Source organism: Toxotes jaculatrix, chromosome 11, assembly GCF_017976425.1.
Source record: "Toxotes jaculatrix isolate fToxJac2 chromosome 11, fToxJac2.pri, whole genome shotgun sequence".
NCBI lineage: Eukaryota > Metazoa > Chordata > Actinopteri > Toxotidae > Toxotes > Toxotes jaculatrix.
The window spans coordinates 11,054,636-11,068,526 of record NC_054404.1 but is presented as its reverse complement, the minus strand read 5'-3'; the positions used below and the strand labels follow the sequence as shown (position 1 = coordinate 11,068,526).

General features: G+C 40.8%; 1 protein-coding gene across 1 annotated transcript in view; it reads right to left on the bottom strand.

The window, feature by feature from the left end:
* Positions 1-13,891, bottom strand: part of zcchc24 (zinc finger, CCHC domain containing 24) — a 32,719-nt gene that overhangs the window by 10,624 nt on the left and 8,204 nt on the right. The window lies entirely within an intron of this gene.

Here is a 13,891-nt window from a genome sequence, read left to right as displayed (position 1 = left end):
AATCTAAATCCAAAGCAGATGGCCTCCATAGGGGCAGAACACGAGAAACACTGAGGGCAGTCGTAAAATCGCTGCTCTGCTTTCAATTAGGCAATACATTTCAGAGACCAAGAGAGAGGGAGAGAGGTGGGGGATAAAACAGCGTTAACTAACCGCTGTAGCTCTGGCCACAACAACAGTGGATTGGACTCATTATCATGTGCAGGAATGCAGAGGCGATGCTATTGGGGGGTTGATTTTAAAGACACATATGTTGTATAAACAGAACAATATTAGGAATTTCAAGCATGCGCACTATCCCAGGGAGATTACTGAATTTGAAGATGTGTGTCCAAGTGGGTGATCCCGGTCTAGACAACACCCACTGCAATGACTTTGAGTTTCAGGGTAATTCAGGTAATACCGTGAAATTGATTAAAAGGTATGCAGCCCAGGCATCCAACTCAGAAACTGTACTTTGAATATCATTTTGCCACAAAACCATCTTGAAATTCTGCTCTAGTTTAAATCATAAAAAGATGTCTATTACTGACCACTGGAAAAATGTGGTCCAGACCACTGTCTGAGGCCTAAAGGTGATCTTGCATTTGTGTTGATCTCACATTCCAGGCTAAGAGTAATGACCAGTGGACAGACACCAGACTGTACACTCCCAGACACTCACCCAAAAACCTGAACCCTTAATCCTCCGTCTCAAGCAACAGGATAGGTTAGCCTTGGTTTAATATCAGACGTCCCTTCCAAGTCAAACCTAAGAGGAATCATTCTAGAGACCGCTGCTTTCCAGGCTGTGGATATGGGATTTCATACTTTCTCGACATATTAGATGAGACACCTACCTACGGTTGATTTGGGCTCCACATATTGCCCACAGTCAGTCCACAGGCAACATGTACAAGGAGACAGTGCTGACAGTAAAGCTTTAGTTTTTATGCAAATGCTACATACCGTTCAGTGGTTTGTCTGTGTCTGTGAGAAAACAAAGGGATTTGGAGAGTAAAACAACACTGAGGCTTTGGAAAATTGTTTGCAGTAATTGTGTGCATACACTTTTCTGGTTTGGATTTGGAGATCAGGGAAAAAAAAACTAAAGCATTAAATGCAACATAAAGGAAACATGTACTTTTTATTAGTTCATTTATAATAAATCTTAAATTAATACTTCATGTTTAAGCCAAGGCTCTTCCTTACAACAGAGTACAAAGCCTCGATGTTCTTCATGATAATGTGACGTTCTTTGGCATGATTTGATGTTCCCATCACTGCACCGTAAAGTTACATGATCACTGAGACCCAGACAGGTCGGTGAGTCACAACATAAGCCTCCCATTCAGCAAAGGGAAATGCACTGGTGAAGGAATAGGCTGAGGTTGTTTGCTAGACCACACCAGAAGGAGTAAGAAACGTTTGTCGGGTCATTTGGGGCAAATAATACTTGCAAAACAATTCTCAGTGCGCCGTTTGGTTTGGGTTGACCACATCAAAGTGGTTCGGATGTGAAACATAAAAAATATGCAAAGAAGGCACATACTTTCACACGTTACATTATCTTATGTGGTAATCCTGTCCCCTTGGTTCCTAGAAAAAGAAAGAAAGAAAACAAAAAAGCACTCGTCGACCCTGGGGGAGTTGTCTATTTTGTCTAAACTCTTTTTTAGTTCAATAATCATCATATCCAGTAGAACATCACAACCCATGCTGTCTGAACATAAAGATCTAAGGATGCAGTCGTCAGCCTGTCAGTCAGAACTGAGGGCCAAGTGAGGGCATGCAGATGGCCACTGCTTCTAGTCTCTCACAAGAATGACACTGTCACCACCTCAGCTGTGTCCCACTGCACACAGAACAAGCATTTTTTTATTGGCTGTTTCCGCTGCTGGACTAAACAGCCCCGACCCCATGCCAGAACCTCAGCCAGGTGCATTATGGGGACTATTTATCAATCCCACCATGCACTACGAACTCTAAATACAGCCACTGTTTTCTGTGCGTCCCTCTCTTTTTCCCTGCCATCTTTCTCACCTCTCTCTCTCTCTCTCTCTCTCTCTCTCTCTGGACGGCTCCTTTGCTGGTGCAGCTGTCTCTTTCTAATGCCTGTAAAGAAAAGTGGCTGAGGCTGAAAGTGACGGGAGGAACAGGTGTGCTGTTTAAGTGATAAATTTGCCCCCACTCCAGCACAATGCACCTCTGTTTATAAAAACAATCCCCCTCCCGAATGGGGCAGCGTAGGAGAGACAGACAATATACTCAGGCTGCCACAGAAAAACAAGTTGGGGAGAGAAATTATAGGGTGCTAAATCTCTCTTTGCAATCAGCATCAGAACAAAGCCTTGGCTGGAGCCTGTTTAAAGAAACATACAGTCAAATTACTGAGTAAAACAAATATGTTAATTACAGTCAGATGCAATTAATCCACGACTACGTTTTTTGACTAATAATTACACTTAATGACCTAAGACGTCACTGTGCATTGCATGTGTCGCTCCAATAAATGAGGACATCTGTGACACTTATATTTAAGATCGCAACATGCAAAGTGAAACAATTGCAGAGTTATTAGAAGGCAAAGCAATGTTTTTCAAGTATCCCAGATAGAGCTGCCTTAATCCTGGCTTTGCTGGCGCAGGCCCCAAACTGCTGGGCTGCTCCCCAGCGTTCCGTAGCGCTCCGATCACTAGCTAGCATCTGGAAACCATCAGTGTAAACAAAGGAGCAGCGGAGGAGCTCAGGCCCCGCTCTGCCTCCCTGCATCCCCCAGGACATCACTCAGAGAGCAACACAAGAACACCAAACCGGCCCCGAACCTGTGTGTATTGCATTTCCGCGTGTGCGAGCGTGCACAAGTGTGTCCGTGTGCATATCTGTGTCTCTACTCTTGTGTCCTCATCTCAGGATCTGTGTTTGGTTTGGCTGCAGTTCATAAAGAGATAGATTTACGGATAGAGCGGATGGGGTTCAGTCCACAATGTTAGCTTTGAGTCTTCTGGAGTTTTTGTTTGGTTTGCTCATTAACCGTAGCATTTCTGATAAGACTTCTAATTGCTTTAATGTGCTTTCAGTTAGCGTGCTAGCCTTAGCGGTTTGATGAATGCTGCAAGGGGGAGAGGCCTGGATGTGGTTTGAACCTGAGAACTGGTTCTCCTCTGCGAAACATCAAAAAAGATCAAAGCATCAATCATGTCTGAGCCTTCTCTGAGACACGACAAGGAAATATTTCCTGAACTTTTCATAATAATGTTTCAGTAACCAAATAGCTATTAATCATGTGGTTTGGTGTTTCTCAGTATGGTTGAAGCCTCCAAGATGTGTGGTTCATTGAGCTTTTAACACTGAGCCTCAAACTGTGGCAACTCTATGATGCTTATAAACATATGCCACAGAGGACAGCAGGGTTTTGCAGTTGTGTCTCCAACCTGTTACAGCAGAAAAGAAAGCCTGTTATCAAAAGTGCATGCGTGGCTTTCAGGCTACACATTTGCTTAAAGATTTCAAACAGCAGTGACTTGGTGTGCGTCTAAACCATAATGGTGGAGATCACTGTGGCTGGTAACATATTCTTGCTGTTGCTTTGCAGCTCCACATCTACAACTGCTGAGATAAGCATTCTTATCTTGTACAGTTGTCTCTAAATATAAACTGCAGCATTACACAATCATGTACTGCACATAAGCTCAATCACACACACTTTGTGCACACACTAGCATTTCTACCACCAAGCAAATGCATGTGTGAATTTTATCCTCCCGATATAACTTTAGTAGAGACTTTTTTGTGTATGCAGAAACACACACACAGTGTAAAACTTAGGTCATAAATGTCCATTAGACTTTCTCAAAGCCTGATGTGATGGCATCAAGTGTCCTGTATTGTTCATCCAACAGTTTAAATTAGTATCACATGAGGCAAAGAACAGCAGCAAATTCTCAAAATGAAGAAGCTGGAGCCAGGAAATGTTTGGCATATTTGCTTGAAAAACGATAGCTGCGTATTATTTTTCTGTTGATGGATTAACTGACTAATCGTTTCAGCTCTGCACTTAATAATAACAATGAGTAGTAGGTTACTCAGTCACCTACACTGTAAGTAGTGTAGTGACAAGCAGAAAGGAGAGAAGTACTTTCAAGAAGCTGTTTGCAACACTTTGCTCTGGCAGGGTGCAAAATATATAAAGCAAACACAAAAAAAAACACACTGACAAGTAAACTGTCAACCTAGAATATGCAAATGTATTTATATAGTGAGAAAATACTCACAAAGATACATTATTTTTTCTAATATTCTAATCAGCAAATGGTATGTGAACTCATTAGATATGACTTCACCTCTAAGTTTCCCATCACCAGTCACTCACTCAGCTAGCACTCATCTGAACCTGCACTGCTGCACCCATGTGGGTCAGAGTGCTATTCTTAAAAAGGTTTCATATTCTAGAAGCTCTTTATTTTAGCTATTCATATATGCTTGACATTTCATGAGACTATAAAAAGTGGTTTACTCACAATAGCACATCCCAGTTGTTTCCAGGTCTAAATATGCCCATGAGGCATTTCTGCTGTGGTAAAATCTGCATGTAAACTCTCTCAGGTGTAATGTGTTAGGGAAGCAGCAGAGGTAGTAGTGGACAGAGAGAGAGAGAAGTTGTTTTTTGTTTTTGTTTTTTTGTAAAGAAGTGGGTTATGTGGAAAGAAACCACAACAGTATATTGTTAGTATATAATCAAATCCCCCATCAAGTGAGCAGTGATGCTTAGGGTTACAAGTTTTTCCCCTGTGGGTTTCTGGGTTGAGGTCACAAGTCTTTATAAATGGGTTTGTTATCTCACCGTTATACAGACAGGAGGATTTTGAGAGGACAACCACTCCAACTGAAAGAGAAGTGAAAAGAATAACCACAGGTCCATTTCCAGCCCCATGGAGACGCCAAAATAGTTCATTCTAGGAAATGGCCTCTGCTTGGCAGAGTAAGTGTTCGTGTGTGTGTGTTTCTACTGAAGAGACAGATTCTGTGCAACAGCACACACACACAAAAATATGCTTTCTGTAATGATGTTAAGAATCTAGATTTAACTTTTTTCTCAGATTCAAGCGAAGTCCCTCACTGTTACCAAGCATATTACTTATGTTTAGTCTGTTCTTTGACATGCTGAGATATCACACAAGGAAAAGGTAAATCAAGACAGCTGTACCAAAGATAAAACATCCCACAGCTATTAGTCATGTAGATAAGTGGAGAGGCTGTGCCAGAAAGTATCGAGTATTTTCTGCTTTTAAATGTCACCAGTGCCCACCGAGAAATTGCTGAAGCGTACTTATATGAACAGTAAGCTGGATCATAAAATTGTTATGGTAACAATTCTATTTGTACTCCCTTTCAAATAAAACAAAATGCAAAGAAATACAGGAAGCACTGCAGCACCTCTGCAGTAATAAAAACAAACACATATGGTAGAGGTAGAACACAAGATTCCCAGCTTCCCCCAAAGTCTCTAGAAATGTCCCAGAAGAGCTTTTTTTTTTTAACAGTTGAATAAGATTAGCTTTTTATTTTTTTACTACCCACTGACATCCATATGTTTTTCACTTTTGACAATGTATTGTGGCTTAGCTTATCAGAAAAATCATAAAATGTTTTCTAGTTGTAGGAAACAAAAAAAAAAGAAAAATAAAATTGGCATAGTGGACATTACAATATGCCGATCTGTTTATTTAGATTAAAACAAATCTCAGCTAAGTCATCTTTAATGATGTTATTGCTTACAAATGAAATTTGGTGACCTGCAATTTCTGGTTGTTTTGATAAACTGAAGCTGGGGGTCTTCTATTATGTGTTGCAGTAAGCACATAATTTCAATTTTATAACAATTGATACGCTTACATTTGATTTTTAAAGCCAAGTAATGAGAGGATTTTTATTTTTATATTGATTAATATGAAATTTCACTGGTAGCCCACCCGACCACTATTATTCTATATTCTCATCTTACTCCCCAGGTTTCTTAAACAGGTTTGTTAAACAATGTATGCATTCAAGCCCTGCCATGCATTCACATGCACGTCTGTATGTGTGGGTATGTCAAAGTTTTTCTCCTCAGTAACAGACCTACGTCATTCATGTCCAAGACAGCTGCAGAGGAGTATCACCATGCCAGCGCGCACTTTGCCAAAACCCTATTCCCAGATTCCTAGATTTCCACAACCCAGCTTCCCTAATCGGACACGGATCTCAGTGTCATGTTCTTGGAAGACCGATGGGTACCCCTGAGAGTCAAGCATGTGGGTGTTTTTCTTCATACCAATAACACTCTTACTTGTTTTAAAACTGATGTTTTTGACAGAATCCTTTCTCTTCATGCTTCATTCATAGAAAACACAAGTACAGGCCAACTGGGCCTTGGAATCTGTCCTGGTGGAACCCAGAAGCTCAGTTCCATCAACACACCAGCTTGACATGGAAGCTGCCTCTTTTGACAGACGTGGGATAAGTTTACCATACAACTACACTTACCATATTTACTGTGTGATAAGGGCTAATGCTGAGTGTGGCCGTGGGTGTGAATTTCCCCCCACTGCCCTCTCCTAGCCTTGGACTTAGCTATGGTCCCACTAAGGCCAACGAGCTGTGCAGCTGCACAGCAGCGTTGGGTTTCCAGGCCAGTGAATGACAAGAGCAGGTTGAGTGGCAGACTGGGGCATACAGAGGTGCACCAAACATCTCGTCATCTGCCGCAGGAAGTTCATACTACTGCTGTCTATGTTTGCATGTAATGCTTGTAAATGTATTTATGTGAATGGATGTGTTTGTGAGTGCGTGTGTGTCTGTATATTTCTGTGCGTCACTCTGCTGGATATACTGAACACGTGTGTTGCTAATCTCAGTGTCACTTGGTGTCAATGCTATATTGGACCTATGGCCCTATATGGTTTCTCAGTGCTCTCGTTATAAAGGTTCTTTCTCTGTGTAACTCCCCAAAAATAAAATATGTTGACAGGTAGTGGCCACAGCAGTTTTTCACAGTGATGATAGTTGTCTCCCTGCAATGACACTGAAAGAGAAAAGCTGTCTGTTACAGCCTGTCTCCAACATCCCTGATAAGCCTTATCTGTTTACATGGTAGTCTCTGTCTCTCTCTTCGGTTAACCTGACTGAGTGAGTGTTAGAGGAGAGACAGATGCAGGGCCTTCAGAGACTTTGCTGCGACTGGAAGGAAGATCAGGGGTCACTCTGTAAAAACATTCCCATGGTGCAAGCCCCCCCCACCCCCCACCCCCAAGCCCTCATCCTTGCCAGAAACTTCCCGACACACTACAGGGCCGTGCATACAGATAGAGACGAGAGACAGAAAACCTTTCTAAATGAAATGCTGGACATTTTTTTTCACAGTAAGGAAAGGGGAAGTCAGCAAAATCTATTTTCACTTGAAAGTTATAGAAGTAGTGCATGAGTGATGTGAAAAAATAAGACCTAAAATTAAACCTGAATTAGAACACATTGTGACAAGAAACATGTATGTAAATCTAGTAGTATAATTAAGAAAGTGTGTTACTTTTGTCGAGAACCATAGTCTTCACACTGGAGATAGCCTCACTCCAAAAGCATAAAAATCTCAATACAGTGTCCTCACTGTCTCATTATATTTCTTGTGCTGCAGTTTCAGCAGACGTGTTCATATTATTTAACTCTTTTGACAAAAGCCTAATTAGTTGATTCGTTATATTTTCATATTCATGTAACTTGCCATGGTATACGGCAAATGTTTTCCAACAATCTTAAATGCAGAGGCTGATTTTCAGTAAGATCTACAGGGAAATGTTTAAAAGGAGTTGAACTTCTTTTTGCTTCCTTTATTACATAATCTAAATATATCTCTGACACTGTGAATAGTGTTTTATATTATTTAATGGCAGTAATGAATAAGCCCTTTGTGGGGGGGTTTTCCGCTGTCTCTGCACAGCACTTTCCACTGTTATTTTTATCTACTTTAATTTTAACTTGAGTAGTGATTGAGCACATCACTACAATATACTGTTAGGGTGATTTAGGCTCACTTCAACCAAACACACACACACACACACACACCCTGTGGCGTTACATATTGACCAAAACTGTGTTTCAGTCTGTGGTTAACACAGTCTTGATTCCTAAGAGGACTGGAGCTCCTGGGTAGCCTGCTAAAGAAGGACTTCAAAATAGCTACAGTAAACATAAAGAGAGAGAGAGAAAACTGTTTCAAAATCAAAACCACAGTAGAGGCCCCTATAGGCTATATGTTGACATTTAGACAAACAGACTATATGGGGCGGCCTGTGTGGTTTGCTGTTGTAATTCTTTTTTTTTTTTTTGTCTGTAAGATCCAAGGTTCTATCCAAACATACTTCAGTCTGATGCACCACTGTGATGCAGTGAGGGCCCTGCTGGGGGAACAATACAGGCCTGCCTTCCTGACCTCTCTGTCTAGCAGATCCTACAGACGTACAATGGCTGCCTTAATTACCAGACTCCATTCCCACCACTAGGGCTTTCCCCAATGGTGCCCATTCAGAGCTGCAGTTTCTCCCTAAGGTGCCCATTCAAGCGCAACACAAAGCCAGCAGTGTCAGTCCCTGATCTCTTGACACCAAATCCAATCCCATGTGCCAGTACTCGCAGCTTCACAGTGTCTCTGTCTGCCTGTCTGCTTGTCCGTCCTCTCTGTCAGTCTGTCTCATATCACGGAAGAATCTCTGTTGTTCATGTGTGACAAGAGTCGGTGCTGCTACAGGCAGCAATTAGTTCGACCACATACCGATCAGCCAGTGGAGATAAGCACGAAAGTTAGTTGCCGGTTTGATGTGGATGTATGAGTCGGCTGGTTTGAAGTGTGGGTCTCCGGTCCATTGTGAGGTCGTTTTCACCCTCTGCCTTTCTGAGCTTGTTAATGAGTGGAGAGAGACAAGGTTATGGTAACTGTTAAGGAGTAGAAAATAATTTAAACACCTCAGGTGAACTGTCTGTTAAGTCTGTAAAGTAGCTTAATCAGGCAGTTCAAATTCCAATTAGATGCAGTTGTCAGCTGTTGGCTATCAGTAATTTAGTATGTAAGTTTTATAAAACTCCACAAAAAAAGCTGCAGCTAGGGCTGAAACTAGCAATTATTATCATTATTGGCTAACGTGTAGAGTATTTTCTCTAAAAGTCTTGGTCATTAAACATCAGAAAACAATGGAAAGTGTCCATCACAGTTTCCAAAATCCCAAGGTAACTTCTTTGAATGCCTTATTTTGTCTAACCAACAGTTCAAAACTCAAAGAAATACAATCTGGTGGGCTGTAAGAAATAAACTACAGATAATTCTCACATTTGAGAAACTGGAACCATGAAAAGCCATTTTTGTTTGAAAAAAGGACTGAAACAATAAATCGACTGCCACAGAAAAGGTTGCCAGTTAACCTTCTTTTGATCAACTAATTAATTAAGCAACTGATCATTCCATCTCTAGTTCCTTCAATCAAACGCAACAACAATCAACAATGCAAAATCATTTACTTTGTAAACAGCAACATTCTTGTAAATTAAAATATGTGAACATAAAAAAGGAACAGTGACCAACTGTATATTGGCACTGCATATGATAGACATATATATTATACAGAGGATTTACCATACAGTTGTGATTATATATTTACATTTAAGCTTATGGCTTATAGTAAGCTAAGAAGTACTAAGAAGTCTTTACATAAGAGAACATTAGCGTTTAGTATGAGCTAACAAAGCCTTCTGGCCCTGGTGTGCTAACAGGACATCATGCTGTAGTGAAAATCTGACCTTTGACCCTCTGATTCCTCCCTCCCCTCTCAGTGAAAGGCAAACCATCCTGTTCTGGTTCCTGAGGCCTCAGTGTATGGCTGCTGACCCTCATGACACTGTAGTTGTGCTACGAACAAAAGCCAAAGTGTTGTCACTGTACACGCGATTGCTGGTATTGTTGCCATTATTCTTTAGTATGATCCTGATCAGTTTTCTGTTATCCAGATATACTGAAGATCTTTTTCTGTAGAAATGCAAAATACAGTAGAAAGGTAAAATGTTGTGTTTTGAAAGGAGTTTATGCTAAGGTACCATAGGATGTAAATATAAAGATAAGATAAAGCATGAGGGAACGAGATTCTAAAATGAGTGGTGACCTGGTTTCTCTCTCATGCTGCAAAGACAAGCTTACATAAAGCAATGTGACGAGCAACTGCCCCGAAAACTCTATTGTTTATTTTCTTTTTATTAACTCCAGCCTGCGTTTTACAGTGCTGGCACAATGGCGTGGCAGGGAAAAGTTTCATACAACAAAGTATTATATAAGACACTTTCAAAATTAATCTAATGGAAAATAAAGATCTAGCACACATTAGGCAATACACTCATAGTTTTAAAGAAGGGTTAATCAGATGATAGGAGGTGCAAAATCCATTTGAGAAGAGACAACTGACAGACAACTAACTCAGCCGATGATATACTGTCTTCATACAGCTCTCTCTTGGTCATGCATTTGGGAGTTTTAACAGTCATTTCATCAAGTTTCAATATTTAATCCGAGAGCAGCTGTGAGTTTACCTGCTGTAAAGTCACTGTAACAGTGCACTGCCTCCCAGAGATAGGGTTATAAGTGTGACAGTTACCAAAACAGGAAGTGGTCCAATTGTTGTCTCAGCAAAAACTGAGAGGAAGAATGGGATTTCTGTACAGAACACAAACCAGCTGGCAGGAAACCACACTTTTATCATTCTTTTAACTTTGATTTCCTTTCAAAGGAAGTACCCTCAGTCCCCTTTCGCTGGCTCGCTGTCTCTCTTGTGCCCTTCACAGGCTTTTGAACTATACCCTCTCCGTGTCTGACGCAGGCGAGCTCAGTAGTGCTCCTTGCTGTGACAGTGACACATCCAAACTGCTTCCCTGCCATAGCAAATAACTGCAGCCGTGTCAGAAATGGCCCCAGGGCACAGAGATCATGGGGGTAAAATGTGAAACATTCTCTCATGACAAATGCTAACGTGTGACTGTGGTGTTGAGAGATTGTTTATCGACAGGGTTAACAAACTGCAGGATGCATAGAGAGACAGTGAGAGAGAGAGAGAGAGAGAGAGAGAGAGACAGAGAGAGAGAGAGAGAGAGAGAGTGGAACAAAGACAAGAAGACAGAATACAGCTGGTGGAGGCAGAGGAAAATATAAATACATGATATCACTAAAGATATCTGTCAGTGAAGTCAGGAGCTGGTTAAGGAGAGATTAGAAAAGCTAAAGGACAGATGTACGATCTATGCTCTTTCTCCTCCCTGGAACATTTGTCTCCAGGAGACGGTTCACGTCTCCAGCGACGTTAAGCCCACATAATCTGTTGCACTATTGAATAATCAAATCATGAATGAACTAATCAAAGACGGCTAGCAAGCTATTTTAGACAGTTTTAAAAGCATGTTTCCAATACAAGAGTTGACAAATGTTTTGCCCGAGGCTTGAGGTAGAGCTGTTAACTGTAAACTGGACTTGAGATTATGCTGGATTTTTTATTTATTTATTTTTTTACTGGAAAATTAGAATTTTATAGAAAGCTACAGGCTAGGTTGTGAACCAGATTCTCTGCAAAGGAAGAGAAAGAAGTGTTGGTTTGAATCCCAGGACCAGCTGGGAGAAAAAAACAGGAACTGGGTGAAGTGAGTAAGACAGCTTTTCCATCCTTTTACTACCACAGAGTTACCCACCAGCAAGGCACTTAAACTGTTTCTGACTAACTGTTACAGCTGAGACGCTAACAGTATAAGGCCATGGGAGCACTCCATCTTCCAGATGTGGATGTGGTAGCCTACCTGCCTTTTGCAAATGTCCACCTGGGACTTTTATGTGAATAAAAAAATATCTGTTATTGATTGTATCCTCAAAGCATTTTCTTTTCAATAAATTAGTTTATCTTCATTTACAAGCAAAACATTTTCTCCAAAGTTTTTAGTGAGTTAAGTCTATTTGCGCCCTCATGTGTATTCTATTCTACTCAGAATAAATTTGTTAGTGAAAAGGTAGAGAAGGTACATGCTGAAAAGGTGGAACTCATCTAGAGTAACCTGATTCAATTAAGACTTTAATATTAGAATTACATACAGCAGGAAATTGGGTGTGCCCACAGAGGGCTAAAATAATTGTTTTCCAAGAGTGAAGCACACAGACTGTGCTGCGCAGTGATGTAACACTGGGAGATTATAACCTTGCGATGTGTATTTGACACATTACCCCCCTCTACTCTACCCCCATCCCCTAGTACAACAACAAACTAAAACATTAAAGCAAAGTGGTTGCACAATTATCCCCACACGACTGCCAACCAATTCGGAAAAGGATCACTGCTCTGTCAAAGGCAAACACTGGGAGATGTAAAACCAAATACGTTCTGTCAAAACAACAAGCACTGATGTTTGTTATGGTAGACAAAGTGGGCTGCAGTAATGACAAGTCATTAAGTTTATCACCACGACCAAAGGAAAAGCACGCATTTTGGCAAGTCACACATTACTCAAAGCGTGATTTGCCTCTGGTGTGAAGAGGCCCTCACTTCACAGCTTCCCTCAGGTCTCTGTGTTGACACTATTATGGGACATTACGGTGACCATTTGTCACAAAGAACAGACTGCTGCTGAAATTACCGCCGCATGAGGTGTGAGGTCCATCACAGTAATTGGCATATGGCCACAGATACAGATCAGATACATGCAAGAGGAGATTCAGGCATGGCCAAATCACAGGGGCACGGATGAGAGGAAATGTCAACACTTGCACTTATTAAAGTGAAACAGGACATCCGTTTCATTCAGCTGAGTTTAGTAACATAAATGATTCAGTTACATATCAGCATATGTCTCACATTTTGCTCCATGTCAGCTTACTACACTAACACTATGCTATCTCCCATTATTCCAAGCCAGATATCATTACAGATAACTAGAGGAGAATTCAAAAGAAAAAAAATTCAGTTTGAAATAGATGCTATATATATATATATGCACACACATTCCACAGACACCATAACTATTTGAACAAAAGGCACATTATCCTGGTGTGATAAAGAAGGCTCTGTATGTGAATCAATGGGCTCCATGTGTTTCTGATCAACACCTTAACTGTGATGCTCTTGGAGCAGCTCTTCGCTTCTGTCTGTCCTCCCTGTTATTTTTCACAGATGGATACACACAGAGCATTCCATGTTTAAGTGTGGTCACTGGCTTATTGTAGTATAAAATAAATGTGTCTCACGGCAGGCCAAAAAAGACAAATCTGTATGCCATCACTGGCTTTTCAATCTTTATCTATGCAATCTAAGTAATGGAAAACGTGCAAATGCAGCAGCCTGACGTTAGACGTTCTTTATTGCTAGACTGGCCCTGAAAGCAAAAGTTTAACATATTGGGAAATATTCTTATTAGTGCTCTTGCTGACAGTTAGATAAGAAAATTTACACCACTTTTATGGCTATGTGTTTATAATGTGAGGCTACAGAGAAGCTGGTAAGCTCATCTTAGCACAAAGACTGGAAACAAGAGGAAATAGCCTGGCTCTGTCCTGTAAAGCTCACCGTTTAACATGTTATATTTTGTTTGTTTAGTTTGTTTAAAAAAAAAAAACAGGTTGTTGTTTTACAGGGTGGTGTTGGTAGGTGTATTTTTTTTATACTTTTGGACTGAACAGAATGTCTCTCTGTGTTTCCAGTCTTTGTGCTATGCCTAGTTAACCAACTGCTGGCTGAAGCCTTCTGTTTAACGGACAGATGTGAGAGTAGCATAAATCTTCTCGGCTAACTCGCTGCAAGAAAGTGAATAATCGTATTTCCCAAAATGTCGGGCTGTTGCTTAAGATGGCCTGAAACTTATTTTCTCAATC